General features: G+C 40.1%; 1 protein-coding gene and 1 long non-coding RNA gene across 2 annotated transcripts in view; one reads left to right on the top strand and one right to left on the bottom strand.

Moving 5' to 3' along the window:
• Positions 1-23,791, top strand: part of P3H2 (prolyl 3-hydroxylase 2) — a 175,227-nt gene that overhangs the window by 73,849 nt on the left and 77,587 nt on the right.
• On the bottom strand, positions 7,170-10,373 carry LOC117084378. The gene is made up of 2 exons (XR_004437420.1): positions 10,280-10,373; positions 7,170-7,322 (listed from the first exon to the last, which is right to left on the bottom strand). It is a non-coding gene; the product is annotated as an uncharacterized LOC117084378 (long non-coding RNA).

Raw genomic sequence — 23,791 nt, 5'->3', positions numbered from 1 at the left:
TAATTAATATGAGTGAAAAAAACATGTGTCTATTGAAATGTTAGGTAGTGCCTCACATATATGTGTTTCTCTTTCCTAAACACTCCCCGATCCTGTTCTTTTTATCACACTTTCGAGATTCAGTTTTGTACAAGATTTATGAATGTGCAGTTTTTCTTCCTCTTCTCTTTTCTGACTTTCTATTTTTCTTTCCCTGTAGTTTTATATCTAGAAAACTACTACTTTGGCAAGGGTTGAGGACTGAGTCACGGACGTGCCCTTACTCACGTCTTCTGTAATTTGAAGGCAGAATCTGAAGCAAATCCCAACACAGCTGTGAGAGGCAGCCCGTTTTTGTTCTTAAAATGCTAACTACACACATTTGCACACCTGCAAAGCTGTTTTTCTCCTTCTTTTGGAAGGTGTTAAGGCTAAAAGGACAGGTAGACAGGAGACAGCAAGGAGAGTGCCTTTCCTGTCTCTGTTATAGAACTTCTGTTTCTTTTTAGTTTCTATTTTTTCACTTGTGAATGATATGATCCTGACCTGGAAGAAACACTGCTTCTAGGATATGTAGCTGATCTTCTGCTGTGGTCGCTATAGTCCACCCAAAAGTTAAAAGGCTTCAGTTATGATCATCTTCTCCAGGAGAATTTTTATAGTCAATGATGTCAAGTTTACATTTTAACTTTGTTTTCATCTGTTTGTTTTTTAATATACTCGGTTATTAATGTCCTAGTCCATCAATAGCCTACCAGGTACAAAAATCATCTAGTAAAATAAAGCAAAATCTATTGTAGCTACAATTATTTTCAAAACTTTTTTTGGCAGTTTCACTGTGTTGCCCAGGCTGGAGTGCAGTGGCATGATCTCGGCTCACTGCAACCTCCGCCTCCCAGGTTCAAGCATTTCTCCTGCCTCAGCCTTCCGAGTAGCTGGGATTATAGGCACCTGCCACCATGCCTAGATAACTTTTGTATTTTTAGTAGAGACAGGGTTTCACCATATTGGCCAGGCTGGTCTCGAACTCCTGACCTCAAGTGATCTGCCCACCTCAGCCTCCCAAAGTGCTGGGATTATAGGTGTCAGCCACCACACCGGCTCAAACCATGTTTAAGTTAGCAGAAGCTACTTTTAAAATGAAATCTCTTGAGTGATTGTAATTTTTTTAAAAAGAGAGAAGAGAAAATAACAATACATGAAGATAGCTGTGTTGGTGAAACTGCTCCTCTTCTATATTCAACCATCCTTGAGGCACCTCTGAAGTACCTTCATTGTGACAACCGCTTCTCTCAAATGCGAGAAATCAGAAGAAAGACCTGTATATGTAAAAAAAAAAAAAAAAAAAAAAAGGATAAAACAAGGGTAAAAGCATTTCTTTGTGTTGAGAGCTTTCCAAATCTTACCTTCTAGCTATTTTGCAATAGATTATAAATTATTGTTAACTGTAGTCTCCCTACTGTGCTATTCAATACTGGAACGTATCCCTTCTATCTAACTGTATTTTTATACCCATTAACCAACGCCTCTTCATTCTCACCTCTCCCACTACCCTTTCCAGCCTCTGGTAGCCACCAGAGGCTATTCACTACCTCTATGAGATCAATTTTTTAGCACCTGTATATGAATGAGAACATGCAATATTTGTCTTTCTGTGCCTGGCTTATTTACCTTAACACAGTGTCCTCGAGTTCCATCCATGTTGCTGCAAATGTTTCTTCACAGAAAACGTGGTGTATATATACACACAAGAATATTATTCAGCCGTAGAAAAGAATACAACCCTGTCATTTGCAGGAACTCTCATGCTTAGATATCTGCACTTTCATATTCATTGATGGACACTTAGGTGGATTTCATATCTTAGCTGTTGTGAATACTCCTACAATAAACATGAGAGTACAGATACCTCTTTAATACACTAATTTCCTTTCCCTTGGGTATATACTCAGCAGTGGGGTTGCTAGATCTTATGGTAATTCTACTTTTAGTTTTTTGTGGACTCTCCATACTGTTTCCATATTGGTTTCCATAGTGGCAGCACTAATTTATATCTACCAACATCATTGTCAGGTCAGCATTTGCTATATTAAGTCTTTTGGATTATAGCCATTTTAACTGGGGTGAGGTGATATCTCACTGTGGTTTTGATTTGCATTTCTCTGATGATTAGTGATGTTGAGCACCTTTTCATTTACTTGTTGGTCATTTGTAAGTCTTTTTTTGAGAAATGTCTATTCCGATCTTTTGCCCATTTTTAGATCAGATTATTTATTTTTTTGTTTGTTTTTTTTTCTGTTTGTTTTTGCTATTGAGTTGAATTTCTTATATATTCTTGTTATTGATTCCTCATTGGATAAATAGTTTGCAAATATTTCTCCCATTCTGTAGGTTATCTGTTCGCTTTGTTGATTGTTTCCTTTGCTGTACAGAAGCTTTTCAGCTTAATATAATTCTATTTGTCAATTTTTGTTTTGGTTACCTGAGCTTTTGAGGTCTTCTACAATACCAGTTAGAATGGCTTAATAGGGTAAATTACCCTAAATTAAGTTAAATTAAATTAAATAATTAAATTAAAAATAAATTACCATAAATTTCTTTAATTCACATTAATATTGGAAATTTACTTAGTTTAATTCTCTGTGGTTCAATTACAAATTTAATTGAGAAAAATCCATTTACATCAACTTTTGAATTAATATCTGATTGTTTCTTAAAGGTAAACTCTTACCTGTGAGATTATGGTGTTGAAATGTTTATTTTTAGTGTTACTGGCCGCTATGACCAGCTATTCTGGCAATAGCATCCACGGCTACAGTGGCCCACACATCCAAAATGGATGAGAACTCTAACTCCGCTCCTCTCTTCATCATCGTCTACCATTACTTCATTTGGCCAGAACCATGGAATTTGGCAGCATTATACCTGAGTAGACTGTTCTTCCTTTTATCTTCCACATAATTGAAACCATACTGTATGGGTCTCAGAAATAAAGGGATTATGTTGAACTTTACCCCTTTGGTGTTGGCATAAGTTATCTTTAAGACATTTATTCAAAATAAGTGTGATATCTTGTGTAAGTCAGGAGTCAACCAGAAAAAATAGAACCAGATAGATCATAAGAGGAAACGGCATACACGATTGTGGAGGCTGACTTGGCAAGTCTGAAATCCTTAGGGCAGGCACCAGGAAGGGCAGGTTTGTACTCTTTTTTTTGAGATGGGGTCTCACTCTGTCACCCAGGCTGGAGTACAGTGGCGCGATCTCAGCTCACTGCAAACTCTGCCTCCCAGCTTCACGCCATCCTCCTGTCTCAGTCTCCCGAGTAGCTGTGACTACAGGCACCTGCCACCAGGCCCAGCTAATTTTTATATATATATATTTTTTTAGAGACAGGGTTTCACCGTGTTAGCCAGGATGGTCTCGATCTCCTGACCTCGTGATCTGCCCGCCTCGGCCTCCCAAAGTGCTGGGATTACAGGCGTGAGCCACCGCGCCCAGCCTAGGTTTGAACTCTTAACCGTGAGCTGAGGCTTCTGTCTACGGGAGGCATGTCTCTTTTTTTCAGGAAGGAAGAAGTTATCTTCCTAAGGCGTTGCAATTCTATTCTTAAGGCCTTTCAACTGATTGAATCAGGCCCACCGAGATTATCTAAAAGACTCTGTCTTACTTAAAGTCAACTCATTATGGACTTGACTCATACTTACAAAAATACCTCCACAGAAACACTTATATTGGTGTTTGGGGACTGTAGTCTAGTTAAGTTGACACATCACAGCTCTGTAGCTGGTTCTTGTTCTGCCTCTCTATGTCTATCTTTCTTTCTGTCATACTTAGAACTAGGATATATGAAGGATTTGGTTGGGGGGAAGGAAAAATGAGTAAAAGGCAGCAAACAGGAATGCAGATTAATGGGAAGAAGAAAATTTGAATTTTTTTCAGATGTCTCTTCTTACAGCAAGAGCCCTATTTATTCTTGCTGAGGGAAAAGAATATTTAGAGATCCTAGCTGCCTCGAAGCTTATATCTAAGTGTGCCACACAATTGCATTAACTTTCTCATCATTTCAAAATAAATCCAAGCTTTTCACATTGGCTTGCAACAGCTTAGATGGTCTGGGCCTCGCCTGCTTGTTAAGCCTTGCCTAATTTTATTAGGTCCCATAAAATCTAGCATGTTTTTCTTTTCCTCAAAGATGCCAAAGGTCTTCCTCAAAGAGACTTTGCGCTTGCTTTTCTCTTTGCCTTGAAGGTCTTCCTCAAAGTATTTTCTCTCCTGGGCATTTTATTGAGTTCTTAGCTCAATTGTTATTAAATACTTACTCAGAGGCCTTTCTGGCTACCTTAGCTAAAGGAGTCTCCTCCTCCCAAATTCCTGCATCCTCCCATCCATTTCAATTTTGAGTGAAAAGTTGTATCTATATTAATCTTAGTGATTTCACAGGTTTGTTTAGTGCATGTCTTCACTTTATTCATGTTGTTGAGAACAGAGACTCTTTTTTTCCCTCCGCTAAATTATAGTGACAATAGCCTTGTTATGCCCAGACCGTTTATTCCCCGAAGAAGACCACCAGAGTCCAGAGTCAAAGCCAAGCGGCAAGGATCTTTAATGCAAGTTCGAACTTGGTCCCTCCGTTCTACAACATACAAGAGGGCCCCAAACAATGCGTGCGCTTGCTATTTATAGCTCGAGGTAAACAGGACTTGTCAGGTTACAGAGGAACAAGGCATTTCTCTAGGCTACAGCATTACAATTGGTTTACATGTTAATGTTAAGTTATGCTTTTAGCAGCCTTCTTCTATCGTTTCCTGTGCTTTTACAACGGTTGTAACCTTATTGGAGCTTCCCCAGGTGTTGTTTTTCTTTTTTTTTTTTTTTTTTTTTTTGAGACGGAGTCTCGCTCTGTTGCCCGGCTGGAGTGCTGTGGCCGGATCTCAGCTCACTGCAAGCTCCGCCTCCCGGGTTTAGGCCATTCTCTGCCTCAGCCTCCCGAGTAGCTGGGACTACAGGGCGCCGCACCTCGCCCGGCTAATTTTTTGTATTTTTAGTAGAGACGGGGTTTCACCGTGTTAGACAGGATGGTCTCGATCTCCTGACCTCGTGATCCACCCGTCTCGGCCTCCCAAAGTGCTGGGATTACAGGCTTGAGCCACCGCGCCCGGCCTGTTGTTTTTCTTAATGTGTTTGTCCTTACAATGTCTGGAGTCTATAGATAACCTTAATCGGTTAGGTCCGGGGTCGATCTTTAACTAGGCTCAGGGCGCCGCCCGGGCTGTCAGGGCGCCGCCCGGGCTATTTGCCTGTGGACTTCATTTCTGCCTCTTAGTCTCTTCGTTTGATCTCTTTCATTCCCCCTTTCTCAGGTACCTCTGGAGCCAATCTTGGGTCTTATAAGTCTGATTCTGTTTCAGCGTTTACAGGTTGGTATTGGGCTCTGAGGACCATGTGCTGTATGGTGTCAAACCTTTCCCTGACAAACCGCAAAATCTGTTAATAACACAAGGTCCTACGGTAAGCAGAAATAGTAGACTTAGCAGAGGTCCAAGGAAGGGGGCTAACAGGGGAAACATAGAGGAATTTTACCATTGTCATCATGACACTGAGATTACAAACTTTACAAAGTAATAGAATATTACAAAGTAAGTGGGGGCAGGATGAGAGCACAGGATGGTGTTAACATTAAAATTGCTAATGAAATTTTGGGCACACATAGTCATTGATAACATTTTATCAGGAAATAGGGTTTGAGAGCAGACAACCTGACTGACCAAAATCTATTAGGTGGGAATTTCCTCATCCTAATAAGCCTGAGAGCACTACAGGAGGCCGGGGCTTATTTCATCCCTTCGGCTTCAACTGTAAAAGGCGGCACGCCTCCAAGGGGGTCGTTTATAGGCCTACCCTCAGAGCGCATTCTCTTCTCAGGGATATTCCTTGCTGAGAAAAAGAATTCAGCGATATTTCTCCTATTTGCATTCAAAAAGAGAAGAAATATGGCTCTGTTCCGTCCGGCTCATCGGCGGCCAGTTCAAGGTTACCTCCCTTGTTCCCTGAACATCACTGTTATCCTGTTCTTTTTTCAAGATGCCCAGATTCCATATTGTTCAAACACATGCTCTACAAACCATTTGTGCAGTTAACTCAATCATCACAGGGTCCTGAGGTAACATATATCCTCCTCAGCTTACAAAGAAGATGATGGGACTAAGAGATTAAAGCAAAGACATAGGAAATACAAAAGTATTAAAGTAAAGACAGACATAAGAAATTACAAAAGTATTAATTTCAGAGAACTAATAAAATGTCCGTGAAACCTTCATATTTTATGATTTTTTTGCCGTGGCTTCAGCCAGTCCCTCCATTTAAGGTCTCTGACTCCCCGCAACATTCTCTCTCCCTTTTTTTCTATATAAATGTGCCATGGTGATGAAGGCTCGTTCGTTCTCTCGATTGTGGCATAGGATTCTTTGACTGGTCCAGCACACTAAAAACAAACCAATTAAACAGAGACACATAATTCCAAAATTTACTGCAGTAGAGTTCTCAATAGACTTAATCCAAGTCATGGGGTTAATCCATAAAGATTTTTTTTTTTTTTTTTTTTTTACTTGATCTAATGCCTTAGTTCCAGGCACAATATTTAAATGACTTTGAGAGGCTTCAAAATTGTTGTTCTAATTTAGAAATGTCTAAAGTGAGATAATTTCCTCTTCCCTGTAGATGGCGTTTTGCCATGTCCCAGTGATGTTTAGACTCATTATAAACTTGGGGTGTAATACAAAAATCTGAAGTATTCCAGTCACACTGTAACTGGAAACAATACCTAATGGAAATATTTATCATCAATTCTTTTTTTCCGGTTAGGCAGGGCAACAATCATCTGTGGGACCAGGTATCTACACACTATTATTAACATATATTTTAATAGGATTATCCATCCTTGTGACTGCCCGAATTAAGGGCGGGAAAGGCACATAAGCCCAGTAGGTATAGTTAGCTGCAGCTGCTCCTGCAGGCATGGGGAGACTTACCACCATTGATACAACCATTAAAGCTGCCAGCAGCATTTTTTTTTCTGAGGTTTGTGTCACCTTTGCGCTGGCTAGGCTTTTTCTAGCTAACAGTGTCAGCTTCTTTAACTGTGCTCAGGTCGGCAGCTCTGCCTTCCTGGTGCGTGGTGACTTTATCTGTTTTCTAATATCACCACTTGATTTATCCTGCGAGTCAATGGTGCTCGATGGCGGTGTTTCCGTCTCCGTGGAGGCGCTTTTCTTTGCATCTCCGATGGGTTCATTGTAGAACTCAAATGTTTAGTGGGTATCAAATAGGAAGCTGATTTTCTCCTAGTGAAACACAAGCAAAACTTCTTCCCAGGTTATCACCTTCCTCTATTTCTCATGTCCTAGCTTTGTTGTAACAAAGTGAACAGCTGGTGTAACTGATTATCTATGCTGTATTTAATTAGAGCTGTCTTAACATCCTTTGTAGCCTGTACTACATATGCAGAATCTGATATATATTAACAGGTTGATTAAAATCTTTTAACACTGTAATGACTGCAACCAACTCTGCTCTTGAGCTGATTGATATTGAGTTTTGATTACTCGCTCTTTTGGCCCTCTGTAAGTCACTTTTTCATTGCTGGAACCATCAGTGAATACTGTCAGAGCATTTTCTAAAGGTTTATGTCTGGTAATTTTAGGTAAAATCCAAGTAGTCAATTTTAAAAACTGGAAGATTTTTGTTTTTGGGTAATGATTATCAATAATTCTTACAAAATCTGCAAGGCCAATTTGCCATGCACCAGAATTGATAAAGGCTCGTTTAACTTGTTCCTTGGTTAAAGGAACAAATTTTGTCTGGGTCATTACCACACAATTTTATTATTCGTAATCTTGTCTGACCAATTAATGTAGCCATTTGATCCAAGTACAATGTAAAAGTTTTAATTGTACTGTGAGGAAGGAATGACCACTCTACAAGATCAGTATTTCGAAAATGATGCCTTTTGGAGAACGCGCAGTGGCGAAAATCAAAAGTTGGAGTGGGGCTAAAGATCTATTATCTATTTGCATCCTTAAATAATGAAAAGGAGCAGAGGTTTGGATCTTTTTAAATGCTATTGTTAGTCCTGTGTTGGCAACCTCTGCTTGCAGAAATGTGTAACAGTCAATTAATTTGTCTCTTGTTTCTGCAGCACATAAAATATCATCAATATAGTGAATGATATAACAATCTGAAAATTTGTTTCTAACTGGTTGAAGGACTTGACCTACGAAAGCTTGACAAATAGTTGGACTATTAAGCATTCCCTGAGGTAAAACTTTTCACTGAAACTGGTAGCTGGTTCTTTATTATTTATGGCTGGTATAGTAAAGGCAAATTTTTTACAATCTTGCTCTGCCAGAGGAATGGTAAACAAAAGCAATCCTTTAGACCAATTATAATTAAAAGCCAGTCTTTTGGGATCATGGCCGGAGAGGGCAATCCAGGTTGGAGAGGCCCCACGGGTAGAATTACAGCCTTTACGGCTCTTAAGTCCATTAACATACGCCATTTGCCTGATTTTTTTCTGAATTACAAATACAGGAGAATTCCAGGGTGAGAATGAAGGCTCAGTGTGTCCCTTTTCTAATTGTTTCTTTGCTAATAAGTGTAAAGCCTCCAGTTTTTGCTTTGGTAGCGGCCACTGATTTACCCATACCAGTTTTTCTGTTTTCCAAGTTAATGGAATGGGTTTAGGAGGCTCTACAGTGGCCGCCCCTAAAAAGGATACCCCATTCCTTTTCTTTTTTGATTTTTCTTAGTCTCAATTGGGACTTTAATGCCATTTTCATTTTTTTCATAATCCCTTTCCTGGTATATATCCCATCTTAGTCATGATTTTTTGACTCATGGGGCTGTATAATGGAGCAGGCATAATGATTTCTGCACCCCATTGTTGTAACAAATTTTGACCCCATAGATTAACAGAATTGAAGTAATCATTGGCTGAACAGTACTTTCTTGATTATCTGGCCCTAAACAATGTAAAATCATTGTACTTTCATACACTTCTGAAGCTGTGCCTACGCCGATAAGTCTTGTAACAGCCTTTTGTTTAGGCCAATTTTTTTGGCCACTGATTTAAAGCAATGGCAGAGATATCTGCTCCTGTCTCTACCAACCCTTCAAACTGTTTTCCTTGAATAATGGCCTTACACACAGGTCTGCTCTCAGAGACCAGACTTGCCCAATATGCAGCCTTTCCTGCCAGATCAGTGCTTCCAAACCCTCCTGTTCTTTTTATTTCACTGTTTCCAACTTTAATATAAGGTAGGAGTAATAATTGAGTGATCCTGTCTCCTGGACTGGCACTCCAAGGAATTGAGGAACTAATAACCAATTGAATTTCGCCTTCATAGTCTGAATCAACCACACCAGTATGAATTTGAACTCCTTTTAGATTTAAACTTGATCTTCCTAAGATTAGTCCTACAGTCCCCTCAGGCAATGGCCGTATACCCTGTGGGGACTTTTCGTGGAGGCCCCTGGAAGCAGAGAGACTGCTTGTAAAGTACATAGATCTACTGCTGCACTACCACTTGTGGTGGGGGATAATTGCTATATTGTGATAACTGGCTTATTCCCTGAGACACTTGTGACAGTGGGGGTTGTTGTTCCTGAAAACGCTGAGGAACAAAGCGTTGAATTTTAAATGCCCCAGTTTGTTGCGGGGCTGAGACTGGCCCCTCCTCTCATTTCCTGACAGTGAAAGGAGGGGCAGGCGGTTCCTGGGTCTTGGATTTTTCTCCCAGGTCCTAAGGCAGATAGCCCTGATTTGCTCAATGGCCTCATTTGGCATTATTGCTTGTTGGTCAACAGTGCTCCAATTTTGACCTATTCCTAATAGTTGATCTGCCTCTATGTTAATTGGAGGATTGGCAGTCCTATTTCTTCGGACCTGCACTTGTGCCCCATCAATCCACCAAGTCTTAAATTGTAAAAATTGAGAGGGTGAAAGTGAGGATTTTGCCAGAATCTCCCAATCATTCCATACTGTAAGTGGGATGATTTTACCTTCCCTACTTGCTTGTTTTAATCTTTGCCAATTTTTTTCCCAATCTTTTAGATCTAAAGTTCTCTGTTCCGGAAACCATGGACAAAACTGTTCTATTGTTTGAAAGAGCGTATTTAGATTTTTGCTAGACACTTTAACTCCCCCTCTTTTTAAGAGAATTTTTATAAAGCTGCGATGAGGCATATTTACTTTTAGTTTGCTCCATTGTTACCCTAGGTTCTTCTGAGCGCGCAAGCTTACCACAAGGCTGACTGTAGACGTACTCGGGAGTCTCTCGTCGACTTGTCCTCAATGACCATGCTCCGGCGTACCTTCACCTTAGAGAAAAGCTTCCAAGTTGGGCACCAGATGAAGGGGTGGCGTGCCCCTCTACACCTGTGGGTGTTTCTCGTTAGGTGGAACGAGAGACTTTAGAAAAGAAATAAGACCCAGAGACAGAGTATAGAGAAAGAAAAGCGGGGCCCATGGGACCAGCGCTCAGCTTACAGAGGACCCACGCCGGCCCTTCAGAGTTACTTTCCCTTGTAGTGGGTCCGGGTGCGCTAGCCACCTCCCGTCCGCCTGCTCCCTCCCGCGGCTCAACCTGGGCGGGGGCTGAGGCCTGCGGCCGGGAGAGGTATGGAGGGAGTTCTGTGGACAGTGGGTCCTCGCTATCTGGTAGAACAGGATGGGGGGGGACAGTCGGTTGCTTGGATTTTAGCGGTCGAGCAACCAGTGCCTTACAGGGTTCAAAGGCTAATTGGAAAGGGGACAGCCAAGGGGGCGGGTTCCCAGCTATATCCTGCCATATGAGGATATATGGGATATGATCCGGGTGATTAGCACGCCCAGGCTGGAAAACCTTGGACTTTACCCTAGTGATGACAGGGAGACAGAATGTCCCTTCGGGTGGCCACCCTACGTTAAGGGCGGGCCACTCGGAGCGGCACAGAGTAATAGCTTTCCCTCCTGATATCCATACCAAGATCATGGCCCCTTGCCCTAACATCCTTGAAATTACTTGTAAGGAGAGATAGGGGAGTGCTCTGGGTATTACCCATCCTGAACAGTAGCGCCCGGAGTGGCGTCTGCAACAGATCCTGCAAGGGAAAAGTGAGTTGCTGGAATATCAACAACAAGTTTACATCAGTCGCAGGTGCGCACCAGAAATCTGGGTCAGAATAAATTCAGACAAGAATCAGATGAGAGCCAGGGGACGTCTCCCACCGGTCTCCACTGGCTGTCCTATAGCGCGTCCGCCAGGACTTATGCCAGCTTTCAGCTTCAGACCTCGCGAGTCACAGATTCAGAGCGGACTTAGAGAGCCGCGGATTCAGACAGGCTAACAGCCTCAGAGCGGACTTAGAGATCCGCAGGTTCAGAACGGACACAGACAGACAAACAGACGAGCCGGCCGCAGCCTCAGAGAGCCGCTGATTCAGAACGAACACAGACAGACAAACAGACGAGCCACAGCCTCAGAGAGCCGCTGATTCAGAACGAACACAGACAGACAAACAGACGAGCCGGCTCACCTATTAGCAGATCGATCCTAGTAGATCCGTTGACCAGGGGTCTGGTGGGCTTGGGGAATCCCGGACGAGCCCCCAAATGTTATGCCCAGACCGTTTGTTCCCCGAAGAAGACCACCAGAGTCCAGAGTCAAAGCCAAGCGGCAAGGATCTTTAATGCAAGTTCGAACTTGGTCCCTCCGTTCTACAACATACAAGAGGGCCCCAAACAATGCGTGCGCTTGCTATTTATAGCTCGAGGTAAACAGGACTTGTCAGGTTACAGAGGAACAAGGCATTTCTCTAGGCTACAGCATTACAATTGGTTTACATGTTAATGTTAAGTTATGCTTTTAGCAGCCTTCTTATCGGTTCCTGTGCTTTTACAAACGGTTGTAACCTTATTGGAGCTTCCCCAGGTGTTGTTTTTCTTAATGTGTTTGTCCTTACAATGTCTGGAGTCTATAGATAACCTTAATCGGTTAGGTCCGGGGTCGATCTTTAACTAGGCTCAGGGCGCCGCCCGGGCTGTCAGGGCGCCGCCCGGGCTATTTGCCTGTGGACTTCATTTCTGCCTCTTAGTCTCTTCGTTTGATCTCTTTCAGCCTTACCTGACATTTAGTCGGGGTTTACCTCATACTCATGGAATAAATAGAGGCATCCCAATTTGCTTGCCAAGTACAATCAGTCTCTCCTTCATATGTGATAGTTTCTGTCCTAGCTTGTACCATTATATTTTCTGGCTATGTATATTATTCTGTAAGTTACCTTACACTATTGTTTTTGGAAGTTGTTAGTGTATACTCTATTGATAAATGTATGCTTTGGCAGAATTAATCAAGTGTCTCTGGTGAGGATTCTCATGCTCCAGTCCTGAGTGGAACAACATGTATCAATGTCGAGAATTCTTACCGGGGACCACAAGGGAGGCAGATGTCAGAACTACTTTCTGTGTGCACTGCATTCTAGCGAGAGGTGTGGCAGCTGCAAAGGATTGAGAGCCCAGAGAACGTGCCTTGGCTACAGTTTCTGTATTACTCCACCATTCTGATTTCTCTGTACTGTAAAATGTCTCCCATTTGGCATCTGGCTCATCTGAAACGAATGTGTCATGTGTGAGGGTTATGCAGAGTGGTGAGAAGGCAGTGGGCATCTGGGAAATAACATCTGCTCCTAACAAGTGCTCAAGTGTTAGCTAATGATTTTCAAAATATCCTGAGAATGGAGTTGAACACCTATTCATTCTCTTATTTGTGCTCTTGTTTTGTTTTTATTTTAAGGAAACACTTGTTTGACCCCGCATCTATTTTAAGAGGTGTGCAATAGGGTAACTAAAAATGAAGTAAAATATAACAATCTCTCTTTCGTTTTATACTTCTTTGTAAAATGTTTATGACTACTTTGGAAGTTCAGGAAAGCAATACAATTCTGATGTTTTGTTTTGACATCTCCCTTAAATTAATCCAAATAACACTATAAAACTCCTATTTCAGTAACAAAAGCATGATTTTAAGGCAGATTTGCTAGAAAAATGCTCCTGAGGTACATTGTCAGAGTCTGCTGCCCCTGAGAATCCTCCATCTGACTCTGGGAGACACAGCTGTGAACTTGTGGAACATGTTGGCTCAAGGTTCATAATTCCTACTCTCATTATTGTTTCTAATTATGATGTATAAACGCTTGGTTGATATCAACAACAGTATAAGGGCTGGATAGAGGTAACTATGGAAGGTGAGGGATGAACACACACACACACACTTCTATTACTTTGTGATAATTATAATATAAAAGTGATTTTGAAATTGTATCATTTCTTACATTTTCAAACACTTTCCTATACTTACTCTCTCACAACCCTTTGCTAATAGGGCATGTATGGTACTCTGTTCTACCACTGCAGATCAGTGTAGGAAGAAAAATTAATGGCCATTTCTAGTGATTACATTTTAAATGAAAAAAATCTGCCTTCATTTTCTGCGATAACATTGACTAGTCTTCATTTCTAGTCTGGCTTTCTACCAAAGTATTATTTTATGAGTAAAAAAAATGTTAAGGGCTCAACAGTTTTCTCCAAAATGTGGAACTCCAGGGATAAATTCTCACTGCCTTTTCTGCCTCTTGTTTCTAAGAACAGTCAGCATGCTGGAATCCCACTTACCCCTAAAAGGGAATAGTAACCATGCCAATGTAAAATAGGAACCATTCCTTTGAATTCAGGCCAAAAGGTTTACTGTAGGGACTGGAAATTATGCAAAGTAGAATATACTGTACATTTATTTGTAAGGTTGTTCTGAAGGAAGGTTCTACATTAATTTTGAAAATCTTTTATTACAAATATACTAACATCTTATATTGCTATATAGCTTTAGAGTTTGCAGTATATTCTGACATACTTTGATATATTCCACAATATGCCTGTGAGATAGATGGCCAGATTCTACATGCATACACACGTACACACACGCGCGCACACACACACACACACAATCTTACAAGGCAATGAAGTTCTTAGGATATCCTGACACCAAGGACACACAGAGTAAACAAGTAAAAATTTTTGGAACCATGCCCTCAGATTCCTAATACCATACACTTTCTGCTGTCAATTTCATGGTTACTTGCCACAGACTTTGTGGAATGGATAAGTTAAACATAAAACATCAAATATGGCAATAACCCTCAGCCCCTAATACAGTTCAGAATCTCAACTTCCTATTCATGATTATTAGGATAGTTACACTTCAGAAGATCCTAGTCAGAATAGGTCTTAACCAAAACACATAATTTTCTTCTACCCCTCCCTCCATACCTCCCTCATTGCATTCAGACAATAGAAGCCAGTTTTAGAGTTTAAAGCTGCTAATTACCAAATGCCATTGGTTTAGGCACTTACTGACTTTAATCATTAAGAATAAATAATTGCCCGGTGGGGAATGTGTTTTCCATGCATCTGCTGCTCTAAACTGAAAACAAACTAGGTAAGAAAAATAAACAAACTGGGTAAGTGATTACTTTCTTTTTACTTACTTCATATGCTTTTTTATATAGTAAAAAAATTTTTAAAGTTGAACTTCCCATGACCATGAATTTTTAAGTTCTATTCGCAGCATGGTTTTTCACTTAAAAATTAAAAATTGTCTTTGTGTGAAAAAATAAAAATTTGAAAAGCAGAGTATCTCTTTCCTGGTACTTGAGAACATAAAAAGCCATGTAAAAGTAATAGGGAGAAATTAGCTAATTCAGGTTTTAACATGCTAATAGAGGGCAACAATGACTAGACCAGCTGTGCTATTGACCTAGGTCTTTGAGGCCTTTCAGGTTGCAAAGTAGCTATTATTCTCCTTAAGTATTTGCAGGTCAGGCATGGAAACTTTTAAGCAGGCTCTGACTGAAGTACTGGTTTGCATTCTGTAATTGCAGTAAGCAGAGCCAGCTGTGAACCTCTCAGGCTTTCCCCTTATTGGACTAAGAATTTAAGCATTTTGCTGAGTAGGCAGTAAAGTTTTCTTCTCTTCACTGCCACCCTCCTTTCAAAAACTTACTCTTAATATGCTAAAAAGAAACAGGGTATGAAAATTAAAAATGAAGAACTTATGTAAACACAAATTTTAGTGCTTTCTTTTTTTAAGACAGGGTGTCGCTTTGTTGTTGCCCAGGCTAGAGTGCAATGGCACGATCTTGGCTCACTGCAGGGTCAACCTCCTAGGCTCTAATGATCCTCCTACCTCAGTCTCCCAAGTAGCTGGGACTACAGGTGTGCACCACCATGCCTAGCTAATACATATGTATATATATGTATATGTGTGTGTGTGTGTGTGGTGTGTGTGTGTATATATATATAAAATAAGGCATGGTTTTGCCATGTTGCCCAGGCTGATCTTTAACTCCTGAGTTCAAGTGATCTGCCTGCCTCAGCTTCTCAGAGTGCTGTGTTTACAGGTGTGCACCACCATAGCAGACCTTTAGTGCCTTCTTGAAGGTCACACACATCATCGTATGGAAATTAACTGGTACTATGTGTACTAGCTTTGTAGTAGCTGATATATCATAATCGTAAATTAAATATTTGTTGAATGGATTGCATGCTAATCAGCTCATTTTTTGCATAAAGTTCATAACGGAAATGTATCCAGTGTATCTGCTATTCCAGTAAATTTCCACAGGCAATAATGCAGTTTGTCTTAAGTCAGGGATACTTTGTGTGAAACCAAGAAATCAGAAGATGTAAATGACTTAAGACAAATATTATCACCATTCCTGGAAAAACACTGGTGTCCATGTTTGTGATGGTGAACATAAAAGCATTGTCTTCATTAGGTGATGAATATGAACATTTTTAGCTGTGTATCTGGTGCCCTTAGATAACCAGTCAGATCAGATTCCATGTTTTTATGAAAAGATGGTGCTCTCGTGTCTTGCCTCTAATGGAACAAGCTGCTTTTCCAAAGTTATTCTGCAGGTGGTGGATTCAGTAACCATTAGCTGGCATTCTCCCTTACAAGCCTCAGGTAACCCTGTGTACACACCAGGTTTATGGACCAGATGAGTAACACAATGGTTTATAGACCCAATAAAAACTGTTTAAATATCTGGTAGTGCTTTACAAATATCTTCATCCCAGATTTTTCGAATCTCCCCTGGAATCTATGCAGCCAAACGTGCAGTTGTTCTGTAACTGATGGTCGCCTGGATATCATTAGATAAAAGTGTAAGACAGGTTTTGTGTGTGTGTGTGTGTGTGTGATACCAGTTACTAGGGACATGAAGATACACATCTTGAATTATTACATAAAAAGGATTAAAAGGCTAAATATCTATTTAAGAAATATCTAATGCAACTATAGTCACTGTTCTCACTTCTCCATATTCCTGTGAGTTTTTGTTCTGTTCTTTATTCTTAGAGTGTAAAGTGATCATTTTAGGAATGAATATCATAGAAAGTAAATACAGGGAACAGAGAGCTTAATGCATTCATTATTCATTCATTTCCATCAATACTCTGAACACCTACAGAGTGTTCTAGGCTCACTGGGGAAACAAGAATCAATAAATCTAATTTTCTCCCATTACTGACCTCATGATCAGTAGAAAATCAACCCGAATAATCTCATATTGATTCCTCCTTCCTGTGAGTCCTCATGCATTCTGGAAGCCTTTGGAGGGATTTGTCATAGTCCATATTACTTTAGAGCTTATGGGCATTTCTTTTTATTTTTATTTTTTATTTTTTCTACTTTAAGTTCGAGGGTACATGTGCATAACGTGCAGGTTTGTTACATATGTATACTTGTGCCATGTTGGTGTGCTGCACCCTATGGGCATTTCTTTTATGCTCCTTGGTAGACGCTGAATGCCTGGAAGGCAAAGACTTTGTTTTCCCTACCTTTATATCCCTGGTTCCCAGTGTAGTGGGTACTCCATGCTATGTGCTTAACACATGCTTTTAAATAAAAGGTTCGATGGTTTTGTCATTAACAATATATAAGACTCTTAGCCAGTAATTTTGTATCTTTGGGGCCTGTTTCCTCATCTGTGAAGATAACACATGCTATGTTTCAGAAGCTATCATATCAGAATTAGATGCATTAAATTTTGCAAACTGAGAAGCAAAGCATTGTAGCAAGGTACAGACTTATTCTTATTAAAATTGAATACGTGCTTTCATTTAAACTTGAGTTGCCATTTAACTATGGCTGGTAGTTTTGTCTGGGGGATTCTGTGGGACGTTACTATTAGTGGAGAACTCAGCAATCATATGCTTCCTAAAATTTTCTTCCTTATAGTGCTCTATTCTTTTTTTTTTTTTTTTTTTTGAGATGGAGTTTCACTTTTGTTGTCCAGGCTGGAGTGCAATGGTGTGATCTCGGCTCACCGCAACCTCTGCCTCCCGGGTTCAAGCGATTCTCCTGCCTCAACCTCCCAAGTAGCTGGGATGACAGGCATACACCACCTCGCCTGGCTAATTTTGTATTTTTAGTAGAGACAGGGTTTCTCCATGTTGGTCAGGCTGGTCTTGAACTCCTGACCTCAGGTAATTCACCCACCTTGGCCTCCCAAAGTGCTGGGATTACAGGCGTGAACCACCGCATCCAGCCACAGTCCTCAATTCTTTTTTTTTTTTTTTTTTTTTGAGGCGGAGTCTCGCTCTGTCACCCAGACTGGAGTGCAGTGGCGCAATCTCTGCTCACTGCAAGCTCCGCCTCCCGGGTTCACGCCATTCTCCTGCCTCAGCCTCCCGAGTAGCTGGGACTACAGGCGCCCGCCACCTCGCCCGGCTAGTTTTTTTTTTTTGTATTTTTAGTAGAGATGGGGTTTCACCATGTTAGCCAGGATGGTCTCGATCTCCTGACCTCGTGATCCGCCCATCTCGGCCTCCCAAAGTACTGGGATTACAGGCTTGAGCCACCGCGCCTGTCCCACAGTCCTCAATTCTTAAACACAGAATTAAAGAGTAGGATTTCATGAAGCATACTAACTCCAGTTTATTCTTGAAAACTTTTAACCTCTGCCTTGTCCATAAATGTGAATTACTGTGGCGTATGGTTTCATTCAGTGTATGATAAATATTGTATGTACTTTAGGAAGGAAACTATAAGGTATATTTCTGGCTTGTCTTGAGGATGAAATAAATGGCCTCTGCAGTCATTTCCATCTCTGGCTTCAGTGATTAATGCATCCTAGAGGACCAACTTTCTTTTAGCTATAAGGCCAGTTTTTATCCTTATTTCATCCCTGGAGCTTTAGGCAGAAAGGGAAATGAAAAGTCATCAGCTTTTATTTTATGTGACTTTTTTCTACTCCTGGTTGGGTTTCACTTTTCTTTTTTTCATCCTGCTGTTAGTTCTTGTTGATATCTAGGTTTTTATCTAGGAGGACACCTGGGGTGATTGAGACAATGTAGGGGTGTATCTGGTGTTTGGAAGAAGACTATATACTCAGGAGGCTGAGAGGCCACAGCGCCTCTAGTGCCAAAAGTTCTGTTTATCTCATCATGTTACTCACTCAGAGTCTCCAGGAAGCTTGCAGCCAATCAGGTTTCCTTGTTTGTGGCAGATTTTTTTTTTTTTTTTTTAAGGTATTCTTGCTCTGTGCCCCAGACTGGAGTGCAGTGGTGCAATCTTGGCTAGGCTCAGGACAGATCTGACTTGCAGTGTGTTAAGCAAAGTAGATGAGCATTTTGTGAAACAGTATGAGTGGGAATCAAAAGTAATTTGATCTAATTTTCTCTTGAATTTAGTTATATCTCAATACCAACTTCTAATTCAGTTATATTTTTGCTGATTTTCTAAAAAGATAGTTTTCATTGCCTGTGTGAATTCGCTTGTCATTAGATCTTGGAGATCTTTGAGATCAGTGGAGAAGTTTCAACTTAGGCAGGAGAGTGGCTTTGTTACAAAAATAAATGTTGGTAATGACTTATCGATATTATTATTTGAACCCATGTGTGATGCTTCCATTGCTATAGAAATATTCTGTTGTCTCATTTTAAAGAAACTATTGTTTTACTTAACAAATATTGAGTGTCTGCAATATGTGACATAAAGGAGATGCAAAAAATATTTTAGACACAATATCCATAGTTAAATTGCTTATAAGTTGACTTTATTAAAATGTCTTACCATATAATCATTAACATTCATATCTCAAATTACTAATATGTGTCAGTAATTTTAAATGATCTTTAAAGTCATGCTGATCAGTAATTGTATAAAGAAAATAGAATCATGCTAATCAGGTGAATAGATGTGACAGATTGAGGTGTTGACATCAAGGGATGTCAAGGTGTTGACATTAAGCATCTTTCTGGGGAGAAATCTAGAACTTATACTAGATTCTAAAAGTAATGATCCAGTAATGTTAAGAATCACTGGCTGGGCACTGTGGCTCACGCCTGTAATCCCAGCACTTTGAGAGGCCAAGGCAGGCGGATCATGAGGTCAGGAGATCGAGACCATCCTGGCAAACATGGTGAAACCCCGTCTCTACTAAAAAAAAAAAACATACAAAAAATTAGCCAGGCGTGGTGGTGGGCACCTGTAGTCCCAGCTACTTGGGAGGCTGAGGCAGGAGAATGGTGTGAACCCGGGAGGTGGAGCTTGCAGTGAGCCGAGAATACACTGCTGCACTCCAGCCTGGGTGACAGAGCAAGACTCCATCTCAAAAAAAAAAAAAAATCATTAATATAGATTTCTACTTATAATTTGCTTCTTCTTTTAGGGAAGGCAGTGTCAGAATTCTAGAATTAAGTTGAAAAGGCATAAATTATACACCTCAATGCTCTCCTTTCCAGCTGTATGATCTCAAGTTATCCAACCACAATGTTGTTTTTATATATTAAATATATGATAATCCCTTCACTCCTAAGTGTCAAATGAGATGAGCTACATGATTGGCCAGAATAAACTACAAAAGATTTGCAGACACAAAGATTATTACTATTGTTTGGGATTCTGCATCTGCCAATCCATGATACTTTGTTGTTGTTGTTGTTAGTTGAAAATTTTATTCTATTACCAAGGAAATATATATACATATATTTTATCTTTCCAATGTTGCCAACGTAGTTTCTCAAAGAATGATGATTCAGTTTTTCCATGCCTTTGCAGGCCTTTGTTGTTAAATGAATCATTGTAAGTATCTAATGTACCATTGCTGCTGCCTGGTTTACATCACAGTGGAGGAGGGAAGAGGGATCATTGCTCACGGGCAGAGCAGAGGGTGTCCCTGGTCTTTGTCAGATTCTACAGAGGGAACTTCGGGGAACTAATTCTGTTTCCTTATAATTGAAGTCAAAGGTAGACTCAGTGAGTGAGATTGAGGAAGAAATAGAAAAGTGGAAATGAATGTGATTTGACATTATGAGTTTTAATTTCTGTCTTACCATCATGCAATCTTAAGCAAGTCATAATTCCTTTAAGACTGAATGTTAATTGTATTAAAATGAAGAGTTTAAAGAATAATCTCACAAGATTATGTTAAGCATGAAATTATCATATCTGTGGGATGAAACTTGTTGACTATAAAGTGATATACCAGTTTAGATGTTATTAATTATTAAGGCATAGTTATTTGCACAAAATTCTAAGGTGCAAAATAATTTGATCACTCCCTTGGTCTTCCTTTTGATGGGTTTTCAATACTGTTGTATTTATTCAAACATGTATGTAGTCCATATGTATGATTTACTGTTCCTTTGGAGACACAAGAAATAATGTGGAATGCATCATTAGTTAACAGCAAAATGCTCAAATCGGAAATTAGAGACTAACAGAAAAATGAGAAAGTTTGGGAGAAAAGGAAGGGTCATGTGGTTATACAAAAGAGAGAGACAAATTGTGACTTCATTTTAGAAAACAGCAGAAGTGGGACGGAGATGTTGGTGGCAACTGGGACTTTCAGAAGAAAAAAATTCATTCTGAATATGGAAAAATGGGAAACCAAATGGTGCAGAAGTGGAGACAATGCTTGTAATTGAATACAATAACTGGTAGGAAAATTCATCCAACTAACAGATAATTTCCAGGGACTCTTCCCTGCAGCTTACTGTGTAGAATTTAAGCTAAGTAACTTAACAATTGAGAATATAACCTGTATTTACCCTTTGTCCCTTGCCCCCACTCCAAATATTACTGCTAATTAGAAGCACATGTTGAAGGAAAAACTCTAATAAGACATTCCAGTATAAGATCTGGGTTTGCTTTAAATCCCCCAAGTAGCCTAAAGCCCAACAGAAGGTATTTAGCCTTTTGCCTTTTGTTTAAATGGGGATTATTTTGAGTTATCAGTAGTGCAATAAGCCCATCCTGCTGTCCTTTAGTGTAAATTAAGGCAAAGGACATAACAGTATCAATGAAAGAGCAAAAGTAAAAAATAAAACGCATAAGATTATTAATGGGGCCGGGCGCGGTGGCTCAAGCCTGTAATCCCAGCACTTTGGGAGGCCGAGACGGGCGGATCACGAGGTCAGGAGATCGAGACCATCCTGGCTAACACGGTGAAACCCCGTCTCTACTAAAAAATACAAAAAACTAGCCGGGCGAGGTGGCGGGTGCCTGTAGTCCCAGCTGCTCGGGAGGCTGAGGCAGGAGAATGGCGTGAACCCGGGAGGCAGAGCTTGCAGTGAGCTGAGATCCGGCCACTGCACTCTAGCCTGGGCGACAGAGCGAGACTCCGTCTCAAAAAAAAAAAAAAAAAAAAAAAAAAGATTATCAATGGGTGACAGAAAATTGCTATATACATCATAGCCAGTAGATTAAAAGAGATGCCCTGAGAAATTTACTGAAGGGTTTACAAGAGGGGAAAAAAAAAAAATTAAGAATTTAAGACTGTTTAATCTTTAAGAATTTAAAACTTTTAAATATCTCTTTAATAAGCTTTACATTCACATAACATTTTAATAGGATTTTGTATAGACTAACTCAATCATCAAATATATTAAGGCAGGTTGGGTGTCAGGTATCCTCTAATACATATTAAATAGAATGAACCAGAGAAGTTAAAATATTTTTGTAAACTTATGCAGCAAATAACGTGAGAGCCAACATTTAAACACTGGTCTTCTGATATAAAAGCTTCTGTTTTATGAACTATTCCTAGTTGCCAAGGAAGCAATTAAAAAAAAAAAAAAACAAAGAAAAGAAAAGAAAGAAAAAAATAGCCATTTGGGAGCAGGCACGGTGGCTCACACCAGTAATCTCAGCACTTTGGGATGCCGAGGCAAACAGATCACTTGAGGTCAGGAGTGTGAGATCAGCCAGACCAATACGGTGAAACCCTGTCTCTAATAATAATACAAAAATTAGCCGGGCGTGGTGGCACATGCCTGTAATCTCAGCGACTCAGGAGGCTGAGGCAGGAGAATCACTTGAACCTGGGAGGCAGAGGTTGCAGTGAACCGAGATCACACCACTGCACTCTAGCCTGGGCAAGAGAGGCTGTCGCAAAAAAAAAAAAAAAAAAAAAAATTTGGTCAGATGTTTTTAAATATTTGAAATTATTTAATGTAATTTAAATAAACATACAGCAAAATTCCCATTTTTGATGTATATATCTATTCCTATCAACAAATTCAGAGTAGGCCAGGCGCAGTGGCTCAAGCCTGTAATCCCAGCACTTTGGGAGGCCGAGACGGGTGGATCACGAGGTCAGGAGATCGAGACCATCCTGGCCTACATGGTGAAACCCCGTCTCTACTAAAAAATACAAAAAACTAGCCGGGCGAGGTGGCTGTAGTCCCAGCTACTCGGGAGGCTGAGGCAGGAGAATGGCGTGAACCTGGGAGGCGGAGCTTGCAGTGAGCCGAGATTGCGCCACTGCACTCCAGCCTGGGTGACAGAGGGAGACTCCGTCTCAAAAAAACAAAACAAAACAAAACAAAAACTAATTCAGAGTAACGTTGACCACCACACAGAAACTAAGATACAGAGCAGTTACGTCACCACCCAAAATTCCCTCATGCAGTCCTTTTATAATCAACCCCTCCCTCCTGCCCAATCTGTGACAACCATTTTTTCTTTCTTCCTCAAGTTTTGCCTATTGCAAGAGTCTATTAATGGGATCAAATAGTACGAAACATTTTGTTTCTGGCTTCTTTCTGTTTTCAAATATTTTATATGGGTGACCGAAATCACATGGAAAGTATGTGATTATTTTCCTATGTTTTTTACATATCTGAAACTGTGCAATACTGCAGAAACTTCTGAAGTCTTGTGTTTATTGTGAAACTCAATGTCCAAATTCTGAGACAAATTATTGTTCAAATTCTGCCGCTGAAGATTATGCCTAATATGCCTAGAGAAAGTACTACCACCAAAAGTGCAAGTCCAGCTGTCATCTTTTTAGGTGTCCCTCTCATTACTAAATCTGACTTTTGACTGAGTTTCTGAGGAATAATTATTGATATGTGATTATTTCAACTATCCCTTTATCTAGTCCTTTGGACAGGATTATTTATAAAAGAGGTCTATGCAAATTTTTAGATATCTTTACATCATGTTGAGTCTTATCTTGCCCCAATAACTACATTAAATTTTTTTTATAACACTGTGTTCTGTCTGAATATTATGAAAGTATTCTGTAATGTGAGCTTGAAATTGTAGCAAAACCCATGCTAGGAACGTAAATATCTAAAAGCGAAAATATAAGCTTCCCTAGTTGCCAAGAAAACCATTGTATGCAAATTTATGTTTATTAAATATTTGGTGATAAAATAACAAAATTGTTGAAAAGAGGAGATTGTCTTCACCCTGGGCAATAGGATATG

Source organism: Trachypithecus francoisi, unplaced genomic scaffold (genome assembly GCF_009764315.1).
Source record: "Trachypithecus francoisi isolate TF-2019V2 unplaced genomic scaffold, Tfra_2.0 Lachesis_group0, whole genome shotgun sequence".
Taxonomy (NCBI): Eukaryota; Metazoa; Chordata; class Mammalia; order Primates; family Cercopithecidae; genus Trachypithecus; species Trachypithecus francoisi.
The sequence above is the reverse complement of the archived record's forward strand: the minus strand, read 5'-3'. Positions and strand labels throughout refer to the sequence as shown.